This window comes from Falco cherrug, chromosome 7, assembly GCF_023634085.1.
Source record: "Falco cherrug isolate bFalChe1 chromosome 7, bFalChe1.pri, whole genome shotgun sequence".
NCBI classification, from domain to species: Eukaryota; Metazoa; Chordata; class Aves; order Falconiformes; family Falconidae; genus Falco; species Falco cherrug.
The window spans coordinates 17099377-17114684 of record NC_073703.1 but is presented as its reverse complement, the minus strand read 5'-3'; the positions used below and the strand labels follow the sequence as shown (position 1 = coordinate 17114684).

At 56.9% G+C, this 15308-nt stretch overlaps 1 long non-coding RNA gene across 4 annotated transcripts in view; it reads left to right on the top strand.

Annotated features, from left to right (window-relative positions):
* Positions 1-13132, top strand: part of LOC114014880 (uncharacterized) — a 121374-nt gene extending 108242 nt beyond the window's left edge. For 2 of the 4 annotated variants that reach the window (XR_008733333.1, XR_008733335.1), the window contains exon 3: positions 3952-7041. This is a non-coding gene — a long non-coding RNA (uncharacterized LOC114014880). Of the gene's footprint in view, positions 1-3951; positions 7042-12830 lie in introns of those variants that run through there. The other 2 variants (XR_008733334.1, XR_003558568.2) reach the window with 2 other exon arrangements.
* Positions 13133-15308: the final 2176 nt, after the last annotated feature.

The window sequence follows — 15308 nt, the reverse complement described above, 5'->3', positions numbered from 1 at the left end:
CTGCTCCCTGCCTCTGCCAGCAAGCACTGGCCTCAGGGCAGTGCCAGGGGCCGCAGAAGCTGCCGGATCAAGGAATGGTCACCTGCCCACAGGACAGAGAACCAAACCCCATCTTAGGTTTCACCAACTCATTGGAGCAGGCTCAGCAGAAAGCACCCCAGCGTTTTGGCTGGGCTCTCCAAAGCCGACGGCCAAACCCCTCGCAGACAAACGGCTTTCCAGGGAAAGGCGCGGGCTGCGCTCAGTGCCTGCTGCAGCGCTGCTGGCCGGCATTTGCAGGCTCCAGCGTGATGGCTGCATCCAGCTGTGTCAATCTGTTTCCACCTCTGAGCTGACTATAGCTGAAAGACAGATGACCTGTTATATATTTTCTTACCTTTAACTATTCCCACATGATCGGAGTGTTTCTGGGATACAGATAATAGGTCCACTCTTGAAGTCTTTATCAGGGCCAGGTTGTCGCTGGTCCCTGCAACACCAGGTGTACAGGGGAAGATTAGAAAGAGCAATCAGATTTCCATTTGCTCAGAGCAAAGGCAGGATAAATTTCTGTTCTTAGAGGTAGTAACAAGCTGCTTTCCACTGTATTCAATGGGCAAAGCCTTGCTCTAAAGGAGCTGGAGCATCTCCCACTGCACACCGCCCACCCGCAGAGGAAGCCAGGAGAGAAGGCTGCATTTTCCAGAAGGTGTTTCAGCTTGGACACTCTCACATTGCTCCTTTGAAAGAGGAATGTAATCAAGCTCCTTATTCAAGCAAATCTCCCAGCATAGCTCCACCTAAGTGCAAAGGGAGTAAGGATTCACAAAACAGTCCAAGATGAGCCAGATTTCTGTTTATTTGCCTGTTGTCTTCTCTCCTACTGAATAAGCATGGGCAACACTAGGGAAACCATGTCATTCATAAAGTGGATGGATGTCCTTGAAGCTGTTCAGCTCCTTCTTGAGGAAAATGCACAACCTGTGTCTTACACTCAGATGGATTCACTCACTTGTGGAATTTATCCCTTGATACCATTGTCTGACACAGGCTTTCCTTCACACACACATCTGCAGACAGCAATTTCCTATTACAGATGCTGCCCATCACCTCCATGTTCCTTTCTTCCACTCACAAGGAATTCAGATGTAGGCACTTCAGAGCAAACTGGGATAGCCAAGGGACTCTGGCCCCAGCTTGTCTGCAGTTGAGCCTAGACCCGAAGGAAAGGCCTTGCCGAGAGGGCAGAGGCTGGCCAGCAAGCCTGGCCAGCACCCACACCACCAAGGCCAAAGGCACGCTACACAACGGAGCCCTTTCCTCCTGGCTGCATTTTCCTGGTGCTCCCTGGCAGTGCTCCTCACAGACAGAAAGGGGAACAATGCTAATGATGAGGGGCAGTCCCCATAGGGACGTGAGGTGGCTGAAACCTCCAAAAATTCAGCCCAAAGCAGCATGCATGCTTCCAGGCAGATGGGAGCTAATGTTGTCAGCTGCACTGTGCAAGAGCAAGAGGGAAAATGGAAAATTAAGGGAATGTGAACTCCTGGACGTTTCAAATCCTGCCTGGATTTGCTGGGCAATGTCCGCTTGCTCCTTCGTGGCTGGAGCAGATGAGTTGGGCCTCTGGGGGCTCTCGAAGAGCCTGTGTTGGCCCCACATGCTAAGATGCACTCTCCAGTGAAGTCTGTCTCCTCAATAAAGGAGAAGATGGAGACATCTGCTGGGAAGCTGTCAGGTTTATTAGATACATGAGGGTTTGGGGACGGAGCAGCAAGAAGATCTCAAGGAATCTGAGCTCAAAGAAATAAAGGCAACTTCAAAAGGCACAAGCAGACCAGCAGTATCGCTTAACAACAATAATTTTTTGCTGGCAATACAATTGAAAACACCTGAGAATCAAATCAGGATTCAACCTATCCCCCTGCCTGGAATTGCAGCTGCTATTGATTCTGGGCGCTAGATCTTAGGAAAGCTCCTCTGTAAACTCCTGACACTGGCCATTACAAGCGATCCCAGATGTGGAAGGATTTATGGGATCCCCACACTTTAAAATATGAGCAGATTAAAGACTGTGTGAATTCTCAAGCTAGAGGGAGATAGCGCTCGGCTGCTCCGCTCTCCTCGGTGCCAGGGTGTCACAGCAGTGCCACTGGCTGGCAGGGACACAGTGGCCTCAGCCTGGGGACCATGGAGCTGTGGCAGCTCATGGAGTGCCCCGAGGCATCCACAAATGTGGACTGGGAAAAAGACTTCTATAAATGCTGTATTGCAATCTATGTGAAATGGCTTAGCATCTCTATCAGGAAATGGAGTGCACATCACAAGTCACCTGCGGTTAATAGTCCTTACCCAGGAGAGCTCTTTCTCATGACTTGAACTACCTCGCATGGCACAGAGGCATGTCATGGCAAGAGGCGTGACCCCTTTGTCACCCACTGGAGGAGCCCGGGTGCTGGGACAATGCTGTAACCCGCTGGAGTTCCCACATGCCCCGCCTCAGCATTGTGACTTTTCCTTTCAATTTCATCCCACAGCTCCCATCCAGGGATCCTGTGGCAGAAATGGGAAGGCTGAAGGACGGAAACAGTATTTGTAGCCTTTGAAAAGCAAAAAAAACCCCAAAAACTGGTCCACCTTCCACCCAGCTCAGTTCCCCTAATACCATGGAAACAATTTGCATTGACTCAAGTTAGGATGAAATCAGCCCCTTCATGCTGCCAGAACAAATGAGGCTGTTTGCACTGGTAAATACCAGGTCAGCCGCCTCCAGAGAAGGTAGCTTTTCTTCTGTGGCAAAAGGCAGGAGTGTATCTCCTCACTGTGTATACCTGTCAGTATCACTGCAAACAGCAGCACAACTAAAGGCAGGTTGAGGCCATACAATTTCCTTGTTATTTGTCTTTAACAAAACACTAGTCTTTAAAGTAATTAAAACTGACCTGCTTGGAAAGCTGGGTGCGCAGCCATTTGGAGGGGTTTGATTTTGGACAGTGAGTACAGCAAAGCTAGCTGCCAGCTTGTGTTCACACACATCTCCGAATTGTCTGTGAGGTCTCAAAACTAATGATCAATATGTTGTCTGTGGTGGTAAACAGACATTTTTAAAAGATTCCTGCTTCATAGTCCACAGAAGAATTTGATTTCCATGCCTATTAAATAATGATAGATTTTATGACAGCAAATGTAAGATCTATCATGTGACTGGGATTAACTTTTGCTGATAATCCAATATCTGACCCTGTAGCAAAGTAACTAGTGCTTTGCATCTCTGGTGCAGCATCCATCCCTCTTTTGCAGCCTGAGCTTAGGGCAGTCTCCCCGGCTGGATCTTCCCTTTCCCCAGCACCTTACCAGGCTGCTGCCAACTTGTCCTGGGCAAGGGAGAACAAGTGAGCACAAAAATACACCACCAGCCCCTGCATTTCTAAATAACTGGAGGATGAGGGTGGGAGGGAAGCTACCCAGATATGCAGGATCATTCCGGAACATGATTTCCTGTTCTTGTGTCTAGGGATTGATGTCAAGTCCCTGTTCACTCTCAGGTAATGACAACCCAGTTATTCCCATACTTTCTTGACACACCTAGCACGATATGAGCCTTCACCTTATCGTGGCACACTCTGTGCTCAGGCAGGGCGCTGTCGCGTGGGGCTGTGAGCCCTGGCTGTGAGGTGGCACAGGGTGCCAGCCTGAGGGGGGTACCAAAATGCCAGCACACCCTTCCTTAAAGAAGAACTTCACTTTTTGCTAGCAGGTGAGAGACAGAGTCAGAATAAGTAACCATAAGCTTCTCATTAACAAATTAACAGAGCTCAAAACCAGAAAGGCAGCTTCCCAAGGCCTGACCCATTGGGTGAGTGGCACAGCTGCCACACAAATGCTTTAAAACTGCCAGACAAGCCCAGCTGAGCTGTTTGAAGCCCCACAGACCCCTGCACCACTGAGTGACATTTTCTTTTGCTCCTCCAGCCTCCAAGGTGAATACCTTGTAAAATTGTTCCAGCCAAGGGTGCCAAACAGCTGCTCAAGCCCTTCAGAAAAACCAAGGCTCTGCAATCATTAACAAGTACTTGTGACATGCTGCCTCATTGAAAGAGAAAACTACTCCCCTTCAGCAGCAAACGGTAAGTGTATCAAACAAGAAAACTTATCAGATGTTGATGTCATGAGGGGTATATAATCTGTCCTCAGAAATAAGGCCATGGGGGTTCTCTTAGTAGGTACTATCCTACTGGAATGATAAACATGAGCTTGCATGAGGCGGAGGAGCCAGCTCTCGTTGAAAGTGGAAACTCATTCTTCGTCGCCCTAATCCCAAGTCAGGAGTCTCTCCCTCTCTGAATATATGTGAAATCTGCTCCAGGACAAACAGCGCTGGTGTTGGATGGTGTGACCAGAGACCCTCTCAGAGCTGGAGCACAGTGTTAGCATCCTCCTAGCCAGAGCAATGCTGTGTCTCTGCATCCACTTAGCTTCTTAGCATGCCCAAATCGAGAAGGCCATCAGGGAGGCTCTCAGAAATGAGTCAAACACTACAAGATCCCCCCCTTTTGCACTCACTCAGCTCCCCTGAGAGAGGAAGGAGCAGGGAATGGGATGCTCAGATTGCCCCAGCCACTTCTGGGGCAAACATTTACTTTAGATTAAGTGGCATGTAAAGAAGAGTGGAGCCTTCTCTGGCTGGCTGAGGGTTGATAGTTAAATATTTATAATGTCCAAATTAGCATAGTGAAAGCTCAATTCATCAATTTGTTCTGGTCTGTTTGTAAGAAGGGGAAGGGGTATCAGGCACCCCGCAGGAGATGCAGCCGTAGGTGGGCAGGGCATGCATTCTGCCTCCATCAGGGCTCCACAGTGTGGCTCCCTGCTGGCACCGAGACCTGTTGCCCTGGCTTAGCCCTTTGGTGGAGTTCGGGAAGAGGCTGGCCACGGGGCAGGGCTGTGGGGATCTCTCCTCTTCTCCAAACCCAGTGCCAGGGGAGCAGCCCCAGGCCGCCAGGGGGGCTGCAGGGAGCAGCACAGCCAGGCAACACCAGCCTGGGGCTGCCCACACGGGGCCGAGGAGGGTGCGGGATGCCCTGGAAGGGTTAAGGCTTTTCAGGCCAAAATCCCCCAACAGAAGGCAGGGTCAGCTTCGGAGCTGAAATCTAAGTGCTAATGACGGATGCCCTTCACCCCTCCGCTGCCTGCAAAGGAGAGTGCCCTGGATGAGCTGGGGCCAGAGAGCATTTAACATTTGAACTTTTTCTCGTCTGCAAGGCAGCAGGCCGTTGTGCACAGGGTCGCTGACCCCCAGCCCCGCTCCCCACAGCCCCTCAGCTGCCTCCCAGCCCTAATTGAATGACAGATGGTCAGCGGCAGGGAGAGGGCAGGAGCAGGGCCCCACGTCCCTGGCGGTCCTGCCCACACACCCCCCGCGCCGGCTGCCCCCGAGGCTGCGTGGCACCACTGCCCAGCCCAGCACATCGATGGGGACGGGGCAGCGGGCAGGGCTGGGCGTGGGGTGCTGCACTGGGGAGCCCTGGGGGGCCAGCCCAGCCCCAGCACCTCACCCATTCTTCCCATCCCTCTGCCATGCAACAGAACATCACTACATCCGTGATACCAGACCGGGACGGAGTGGCCAAGGCCTCCCGCTGCTCCTGGCAGTGCCAGAGCCGGGGAAGGCGAGGAGCTGGGCTGAGCCGCTGGGATGTGCGGCAGCCGCAGGGAGCCCAGGTACTGCGGCCAGCCCCTTCCCCTGCCTGCTCTCTCCCCCTGCCATGCCTCAAGCCGGGGGTGCTGGACATGTCCTGCCCTGAGTGGAGGATGCCACAGGTGACAGCAGGGGCCTTACTGCAACCGCACAGGGGCCTGTGGAAGTGGCCCTTGGTGGGGCCAGAGCCTGCCCCTGCCTCCTGCCCGCCGCCCTGCTGACTGCCTTCCAGGCAGAGCCAGGCAGGCCTGGGTGGCCCTGCGGGGGCAGGGGCTGTGCCCCCCGGCTGCCGAGCGCAGCCCCCGCTGGAGCCCGCTGTCCCTTTAACAGGGAGCCGTGATTCCCACAATTACTGGGATTACAAGGAAAGGGTTATCGATTTGCAGCCTGCACTGTGTGATCAGCGCCCGGGAGGCCCCCCCGGCCCACCTCTCCTACTGTAAGCACGAAACCATTTATAAATGTTTTATTTCACTGATCGCCTCACCCTGGCTGCATAATAATAACCCCAGCAGCGCAGAGATATATTCTCTCCACTCCCCCTTTCCCCGCGCCCGCAGCCTGCAAAAGGCACCAACGTGATATGCAGCAGCCCCTGATTTGTGTGTATGTTTTAATTACCGCCAGAGAAACCTGTACACAAGCATAAAAAAGGGTGAGGGAAAAGGAGAGCAGGCCCAGACGGCACAGGCAATGGCAGCCTAATGCACCGCTGGCTGACAGCGACTTCCGCTCAGGCACCTTCTCCAGATCGAACCCTTCGATTGTAACTGAACCAATTTGCATACTGATTCCTCTCATAGCCTCCCGATCCATAACCAGCCAGGCAGCTATTCAAATGCAAGTAGCATCCCTAAATGCAAGGCTAGACTGACCAAAATGCGCTGTCCAACAAGCAGAAGGAGAAGGAAAAAAAAAAAAAAAGGCCTTGATTATTATTTCTATTTTTTGTTCCTTTTAACCTTTAAAAGGTTTAGCTGGAAGCTGTTTGTTTATGACTGGGGATGTAAGGGAGAGAATTGATCCTGGACTGGACTTAAAGATGGAGCAAAATGGGGCGCTGGAGAGATTTTTCGTTGTGGGGTTTTTGGTGTGGTGTTTTTTTGGTTTTTTGGGGTTTTTTTTACTTCCTATTTTTATTTTTACCAAAGCCACAAACTGAGGCTCTCTGGGGGGGAAAGAGGGTCTGTCCTCTCTCCCACTCCCCACCTCCACCAAAAGCAGCTCAGCTCCTGCAGACCCGGGGAAGACACAAAGTGCTGGCAATGCTTCTGCCTCTGGTGCGTGTTGGGCTGATGAAGAACGTGTAATTCTGGCTGTAAATTCTTCCGTTTAAGTTGGTCCAATAAAAGATCTCTCCTACACCTTGTGAGGGTTTGGTGCTTTATTTTTTAACGGGACTGGCGTGGCAGCCACGGCAGTTGCTTTTTTTTTTCTTCTTTTTCTTCTTTTTCTTCTTCTCGTTCTCATTTGAAATTATGCAGATAGATTTTTTTTTTTTTTTATGATTTTTCTCCTCCTAGGGGGCAAACCTAGGAGGTGAGCCCGCAGCGGATGCCCGTCCCGGCGGCGTGCGGCGGACGGCGCGGTAAGCGTGCCCAGCGGGGCACGGAGCGGGCGGAGGGCCGCGGGCGGGGCGGGGCGGGGCGCAGCGGCCGCGGGCGCGCAGCGGGCGCGCAGCGGGCGGGCCGGCGGCGAGCGGGGGCCGCAGCCTGCCCCGCGCCCGCGGAGCGGGGTTCGGGCGAGCGAGGGAGGGAGCCTTGTCCGGCGCCTCCGCGCCCGCGGAGCCGCTGCCGCTCCCCGGCGTGGGGCCGCGGCTGGGACCGGCTCGTTCGCCGCCCGCCGCCGGGCCCCTTCCCACCGTCCGCGCCCGCTCCGCCGCCGCGCAGCCCGGCGCAGGCAGCGGCCGCAGCCCGCCGGCGCGTCCGAGGCGAGAGCGGTCCCGGAGCTCCGGCAGCCTCCATGTTTGGGGCTGCTCCTTGCTAAATTCAGCGTGAATGGCCCCGAAATCGATCCCGATAATTTCCTGCTAACCAGGGCCCCGCTTGTGCTTTAGTCGGGATGGAGAGCGGTACCACGGCTCTCGCGGATCGGGGGAATCGATTGCGGGCTGGTTTCTCCGCAGGTTCGTGCGCTGTAGAGACCGGTCGCACGGATGCCTGAGCGTGTGTCCGCCGTGTCGCTGTACACAGGAAAAAATGATGGAGAGACGGAGATACTTTATTATTTAGCGACAGCTAAGGGAAAGGTTTTAGATGCCGTGGAGCGGGCTGGCTCCGCGTCTCTCTAAAATTCCCATTTGCCTCGGGCTACGACCTGTTATTTGACCTTTAGACACCCCCGAAGATGGCAGTTTTCCTTTCAAAATAGTAACAGAGCGGAGCGGTGGCTGCGCCGAGCGGAGCCGGCCGCGGGGCGCGCAGACCTCCGGGGTATGAGGCGGGAGCAGGGGGGAGCCCGGGGGGACACGCGTTCATTCCGGCTTCATTTGAAGACATTTGATGGTTGTAGATCTTTCTCTGGTTTGTTGCATCACCACAGCTCACCCCTTAAAACAGTAATTCAAGATGTAAGTAAAAGTGTTTTCATTTTTATTGATCCCGCTAACATCTTTCATTACCCAACACGTAACCACAACAAATGATTGCTCATTTGATACGGAGAATTTTATCGACGCTCTCCCCGGTCGGGGCGCGAATCCTAAATCCCGGCGACGCGAGAAGCGGAGAGGCGCGGTGCTGCGCGGCCGCGGAGCGGGGCAGCTGGGCGCTGCCTGAGCCCCGCGGGCCCCGGCTCCGTGCCCGCCGGCCCGGTCGCTCCCGGGGCCGCTGCCGGGGTGCCCGTTGGCGGGGCCGGGCGGGGAGGGCAACGCACCCCCGCCTGCGCCGGGCCCGACGGCGCGCACGGGGCCGTCCCGGTGCCGCGGCGTGCAAGGGCTGCCCGCGGGGGGGGTGTGCCCGGCCGCCCCCGCCCGTCGATTTCGTTCCCCCGCAACCAAACCAACAAGTAGCGGGGCGGGGGACCGGCCCCGCCGCCTTGGCAGCGCTGGGCGGCCAGCCCGTCCTCTCGCCGTCCCTTTGGCTTTCCCCCTTTTTTCCCCAGAACGCCAAATAAATAATTTTTAAAAAAAAAAGGGGGGGGGGGGGGAGGGGGGTGCATTTTGCTTCAAAAAATGCAAAGAGAATTCAACAGACCTGTGCGGTTAATAGGGGACAGCAGGCGATTCGAAAGGGCGGGTGCTGTTTCATTTACACGGTGCCTTTCAGCTACCGGCGTGAAAGGTTTTACGGCCATCAAATAAATGCTACTATTTTAACTCTCTTTGAGAATATTATTTTTGTCCTTAATACTAGAATGGAAGGCAAGTTTATGAGGGAGAGGCTCGAATAATTGGTTTCGATGCAAGAGACCTACAGTGAAATTAAACTAGGTGGCTCCTTTATTAAATGATTTTCGGTCTTCTCTGGTTTTATGAAAATAAAAGGCAGCACTTTGTCATTTTTAACAATGTAAGTAGCCAATAAATCTAATTTTCACATTGATTTCTGTAGGAATTAAGTGATATCTACACTATCTGCTGTGAATTGTTTTTGGAAACAAGTGCGAGTTTCTCCTGGCGGAAGCTGTTTCTAAAAATAATAATTTGAAAATTTAAAAAAAAAAAAAAAACCTGCTTAAAGACAGCAGCTTTTCAAAGCATTGAAAAAATGTTACCTATGAGCTTGACTGTGCATATCTGAGACGGTATCTAGACAAAGCATTTTATAAAATGTGTGAAGACAGGCACTGGAGAGCATTGTGCGGGAAAATGTCTAATAGGAATTAATTAGAGCGGGGAACAGCTTATGGAGCCCTGGGTCTGGCACCCGGGTAAGGGGAGCAAAAAAGGAGAAAATGAAAAGGAGGGGGGGAGGAGGAAAAAAAAAAAGAAAAAAAGAAAAAAAAAAAAAAAGATGAGCGACTATATTCGCTCATACATGTAACTAATAAAGACCTCAACCAGAAACCCAGGGCGCTGCGAGCAGCCCTGCCTGATTAAAATGTGTCCCTGCCTTAATTGATAACTCAGGGCCACGTGCTGCCTGCGCGGGCAGGTGCCCTTCCCGGGGGCTGGCGGAGCGTCACCTCGGAGCCACCGGCGGGGCTTTTAATAGCACCTTTCCCTAAATAATAAACCAGATTAATAGTGTTCGCTGGAGTGCTATTGATCCCTATTGTGTTACCGTGTGTGTATTTGAATACCCGCGGCTGGCGCAGGGCAGGAGGCTCCGTTTGGTTTCGGGGTACCGCGGGGGAGCGGGAGGGACCCCGCCGCCCCGGGGCCGGCCCGCTGCGGGCGACACAGCCGGGGCCGCGGGAAGGGCCCCGGGCCCCGACGGCAGGTGCTGCCCCACGAGCGGCAGGGCCCGGGCCGGCCTCGCGTGTCCGCAGTGCCCGTGGGCAGCAGCTCCAGGCCTGGGACGCGCCCCCCCTCCCCCTTCCTCCCGTTCCCCTTATCTCTGCCCCGGCCAAGCAGGGCCGCCCGTGCCGCGGGGGGAGGCTCCGCGGGCCGCCGGCCGGGCCGGGCTGGCCGTGGGTGTCCCCGGGGAGCGGGTCCTTCCCACCCCGCGGGGTGTTCTCCCGCGGGCTTCCCAGGGCACCCTCGCAGGAGCTGAGGCACGGGGCGCACACCGCCGCGGCCGCCACCGCGTGGGTCACGCGTGAATCCCTCCCCCCACCCCGGGGCCGCCCCGGCGATGGGCTGCGCCAGGCCGGTCCCAGCCTGCCTCCGAGGCGGCGGCGGAGGGTTCAAACGCTTCAAACTATCAGAAGTCATTTATCCGGTTTCATAAATAATGTCCTTATTATCTGCAGCCTCCTTAATTCATGCTCCTGTCCGCTTGATTGCGGGGTTTCAGCAGATAAAAAGTTTATAAGTTGGTCGGGTTCTTGTTTTCCTTTTTCCATCATTAACATCATTAATATAAGCTATCAATAACCCTGTCGTTTGGAGCATAGCTTCACAGTATTGATCTGCGCAGCTATTCATCTCTGCCATAGAAGACACGGAATAATTTTCGCATTACAGTAGCTTGGATTTGCTTTTAATTCATATTTAAAGCTGCAACTGGCTCTGCGGAGCTCTCTGCGAAAGACTAGAGGCGCCTAATTAATAATAAGTTAGAAACGAAGGAAGGCACCAGCGGATAAATAATTAATACAGACATCTCTGTCTCTTTGAATATTGCTACTTTAAAAATTTAGACTTACCAGGGCCATACTGTAAGTCTGCAAGTTATATTGAGGAGATGATTTAAGAAAGCTATTTTTTTCCTGAAATACAATGCTAAATTATTTACGGTGTTTTTGCAATCTTCCATAAGTTCCTTCATTAACAAGCGCTGCGGTTTGCTCCGGGGGGTGAGGGAGAGCGTGGCTGCCGGGAGGGAGTGCGGCGGCTCGGCCGGGGCAGCGCCCTGCAGCCCGCGGGGCTCCCGGTGCCCCGCTCCCCGCTCCATCTCCCCCGGCCCGGGCAGGCATCCGCCCCGGGGGGGCTCCAGGGGAGCCGAGGGGGACCCCCGCGCCCTGGGGCGGGCGGCGGGAGCTGGCTGGCAGGCGGGGAGGGAGCGCGGCCGCCGCGCTGCCGCCGCCCGGGTGCGGGGGGCAGCCGGGACCCCCCCGGCAGCCGGGCACCCGCAGCGAGCCCCTGCGGCGCCCCAGCTTCCCCTGAAGGCGGCCCTCCCCCCCTGCCCCGGCCGGAGCAGCCCTCTTTTCTCTGCCTGCCCCCGACAGATGTGTATGTTTTTGTCACCAAGCAAGTTTCCAAGAAGCTCGACAGGGGAAAGTCTGGAAAAGTTAATCCCCCCCGGCAGCTGTTGGCTTTGGGAGCCTTCGAGCGTCACCTTTGACACGCTCCCCCGTGCGAGGGGACCCGGGTGCCGCAAGCTGTCACCGCGCAGGAGGCGCGGGAGAGCCGCGCATGGACGGGAAGGCGCGGACGGCGGCAGCGCGCACGCACGCCATTTAAAAAAAGTAGTTAAAATTTTAGAAGAAAAGAGAGGGAAAATAATAACAATAAATAATAAAAAAAAAATGCACCAAACCAAAACCAACTCTGCCCGGTGCTCTCCGGCACGGTGTGGTCGCTGCCCCGGGCCGGGCCGCCCCGTCCGGGCGAGTCCCGCTGCCCGTGCGGTGTTTGCTGGCGTCAGGCGGGAGATTACGGCCGTTTCATGGTGTCATTATCTCGGATTTAAAAAGCACACACACGCAACGCAATTCAAACAAGCAAAGTTGCGTTTTAAGTCCGCTCCGAGTATCTGCTGATCAAATAAAGACTTAAGGGCGGTAACGATTATTCTGTTAAATATATGGTACTTGACTGCACAAGCAGTAATTGATTAGCGCACCGAAATGATCTCCCCGGCGCTCCCCCCTCCGCCGGCGGGGCGGGAGGCTCCGCGGGGGGACCGTGCCGGGGTCCGCGCCGAGGGGAGCCCACGGCCGGGCACCCCCGACGGCCGGCAGCAGGGGCGGTGTGCGGCCTCCCGGGCCCGGGCCCCTGCGAGCCCGTCGGGGGGTCCCGGGGCACCCTGCGGCCGAGCCGGGCCCGGGCGCCGTCGGGGAACCGCGGCCCGTCGATCCTGCGCTGTCCTCCGCACTGGCGGCTTTTGCTCACCAGGGCCGCTTCATCGTGGGGATGCCCCCAGAAAGTAACGGGGAAAAAATTTAAAAAAAAAAAGCTGCGCGTAGGACTGGGGGGAGGTGGGTGCGAAGCTACGGCCGTTCTTTTCTAAGGTTCGAGATTGAACCCCGACAGAGGCCGGCATGTCACAGGACTCTCCAAATTGTGCAGGGTTGGCTTTACCCTCCTTTCTTGAAGAAAAATTTGATGCTGTAATTTCCTACAAACTCGGGGGAATAACTTGTATTCGCTATGATGTTTGCTTTGGTAACCAATCGCTAAACGCGTGGAGATAAAATATTTTTAATTACACTGTAAATTGTATACAGATACTGATAATGAAGAAGATGACAACGTTTCGATTAGATCCGTGGCACCACTGGCGTTGGCCTGGGAAACAATCACAGCCGATAATTTTGTTTTATTTTATCCTAAACATTTCCTGAGATCATTGATGAGGTTTCGGGTCTCTTTTTTCTTCATTCGCAGATGCACCTTTCCCCAGCTGTCCCTCGCTGTAAGAAATGGAGACACTGCTAACGTTAATGTAACAAAAATTCAGAGAGATGTGGAAGCGTTTAGGGGTGGAGGAGTGACCGGGGAGGTAGGAACTGTGCGGGATCTGTACGCATTTTTTAGCGCAAAATAAAATACTGAGGAGCTTCGTGCACCCAGGGAAAATGAACGGAGGAGAGCAACGGATGTCTTTGGGAGACGCGGTTCTACGGCTCTGAAATCTTACAAATACGTACGTGTGTGTGTGTGTGTATTAATTGCAGAAAACAGATAAACCCGCCGTGGAAATTCTGATTTTATAGAGAAAAAAAGCTCACGATGCTCGCTTCTAGGGCCGTCCACCCAACATGTTTAGTACATAGCTGTGATTTTAGAAGTTTCCTGCCAGTTTGCCCTACGTCTGGGGCTGTTTCTGGCTGACCGACCGCACACACACCCGCACAGGCTGCGCACACGCAGCCACGCACACGTACATGGCCGGTCCCGGACAGCGGCCCCCACGCCGGTCTCCCAGGGCACGGTCCTCCGTGAGCACCCCACGGGGGACCGCGACGTACGGCCGTGCCTGGGCGAGAGGCGGGCAGTGGGTGGTCGCCCGCTCACCTGCGGGGCTCACTGCGGGCGGCTGCGGGGCGGGGGTGCGGGACGACGGGCACGACACCACCACTCGCATCCCGTGGGGAGGACACGCGTGGACACACTCCAGGGCAGGAGCGGAGTGAGGCCGGGCTCCGACGGCGGGGCTCCCAGCCCAAGCCCCTCCGCGCCCCCCGTTTCAGGCGCTACCGCGGGACTTCCAGCTCCAGGAGCGGAGCCGAGCGGAGCCGATGAAGCAGCGAGGCCCCCGGGGCTCCCGGGCGGTGCGCTAGCCCTCGCACGGGGGGGAACCTCCGCAGGCCTTGGCCGTGAAGTGTGGGCAACAGCTCCCCGAGAAATAACCCCGGGGTTTAATTTCAGCTGGCTCCCAGGCTGACTCTCCCCCCAGGACCCGTTACAGCCGCTGCTCCTGCAGCCCGCATTCCCCGTGGGGCTGGTGGCCCGCTAGCAGCGGGCTCCGGGCTCCCAGCAGGGAAGGCCCCTCAGAGCTTTAGGCGAAGCGAAGGAAGGGTGACGGACCCCCGTTACCGGCTCGGCACGGGTCGCGCCGGGGAGCCGCGCAGGGGAACGGTGTGCTCTCGCTCCGCGTCCCACCGGCGGCGGCTCGGCCGGGGCAGGTGCTCCAGCCCTGTCTCCCTCTCCATGCCAAAGACGCCCGGCCTCCGGGGCGAGCCCCGCCGCGGCAGGGACCTGCTTGCTGTCCCCGGGCCTCGCCGGGGCGAGGGGCCCAGACGGCTCCGCAGGGCGCGCTGGAGCTCCCGCGGGCCCCGACGGCGGAGCGGGGGGAAGCGGCGGCGGCCGGGGCGGCCTTTGTGCGCTGCCCGCCCGGTGCTCCCGGCGGCGGCCCCGCCGCTCTCCCGCGGCGAGCCCCGTCCCTCCCGCCGCTCGGCTCCGCGCACACGCTGCACTCTGCCCGGCGTGGTTCGTTATTGTTAATGGGCGAACAATAGGCACATCTGCCCTTTCTTCCAGCATAAAGGCACCTTAGCTAACGAGGGGGGCTGGCGGGTGGGCTTGCTTTTTCTTTCTCCTCCTCTTTCTTTTGGGGGAAAAAAAATAAAAGAAAACCAGAGGCACGTCCGGCTGCTGGGCTCTTCGGGGCATATGCTCGCCTTGCACCGCCGGGCACTGGCCCCGGGCCGCTCGGCGTCCCCGGCGGGGGCTGGAGGGGGGGGTCCCTCCCCATCGCTTTGCCTGGTTGGACCCAGCGGGATCTCGGGCGGCGACGGGGGGGGTGAGGGTGGAACGACACACACGACAACGGGACGACAGCTTGAGGGGGTGGGGGGGGACGAGAGCTGAGGCGCAGGGGGTACCCCGGCTGGACCCGGGACGCAGCGCCGCGGGGCTCCCGGCTCCTGTGCCCAGGCCAGGTAACGGGAAGTTTCCCTGCAGGGGAGCGCAGGGGAGCGATCCCCGGGCCGGTGGGCGTGCGGGACACGGCGCGGGGTGCGGGGCACACGGCGGGCACGGCCCGCGGGCGCCCCCGGGCAGGGCGGTCTCAGCCCCGGAAGCTCACGGTGAGGTGAGGGTGAGGAGGCTCCGCGCTCACGGAAAACGTGGAGTCACCGAAGGGGCGGGGCGGGCGGCCCCAATACCCTTGAGCCGCCCGGTGGAGGCGGGGTGCGGGCCCGGCCCTTTGTGCCCGGCGGCAACGTGTGTGAGTGGGTGGGTGGGTGGGGGGGTGAGGTGGGCGCTAGGGCCCGTGGGCATTCGGTGCGGGGGGGTGGGGGGGGGAGGGGGGCGCTAGGGCCCGGGGGTGGCGGCGCGGGACAGCGCAGCACCACCAACTCTGGGCGCTGCCGCGCGGGGCTCACCTCCTTAATAGGGGCGGTGACGTCACGGGGGGCGGGG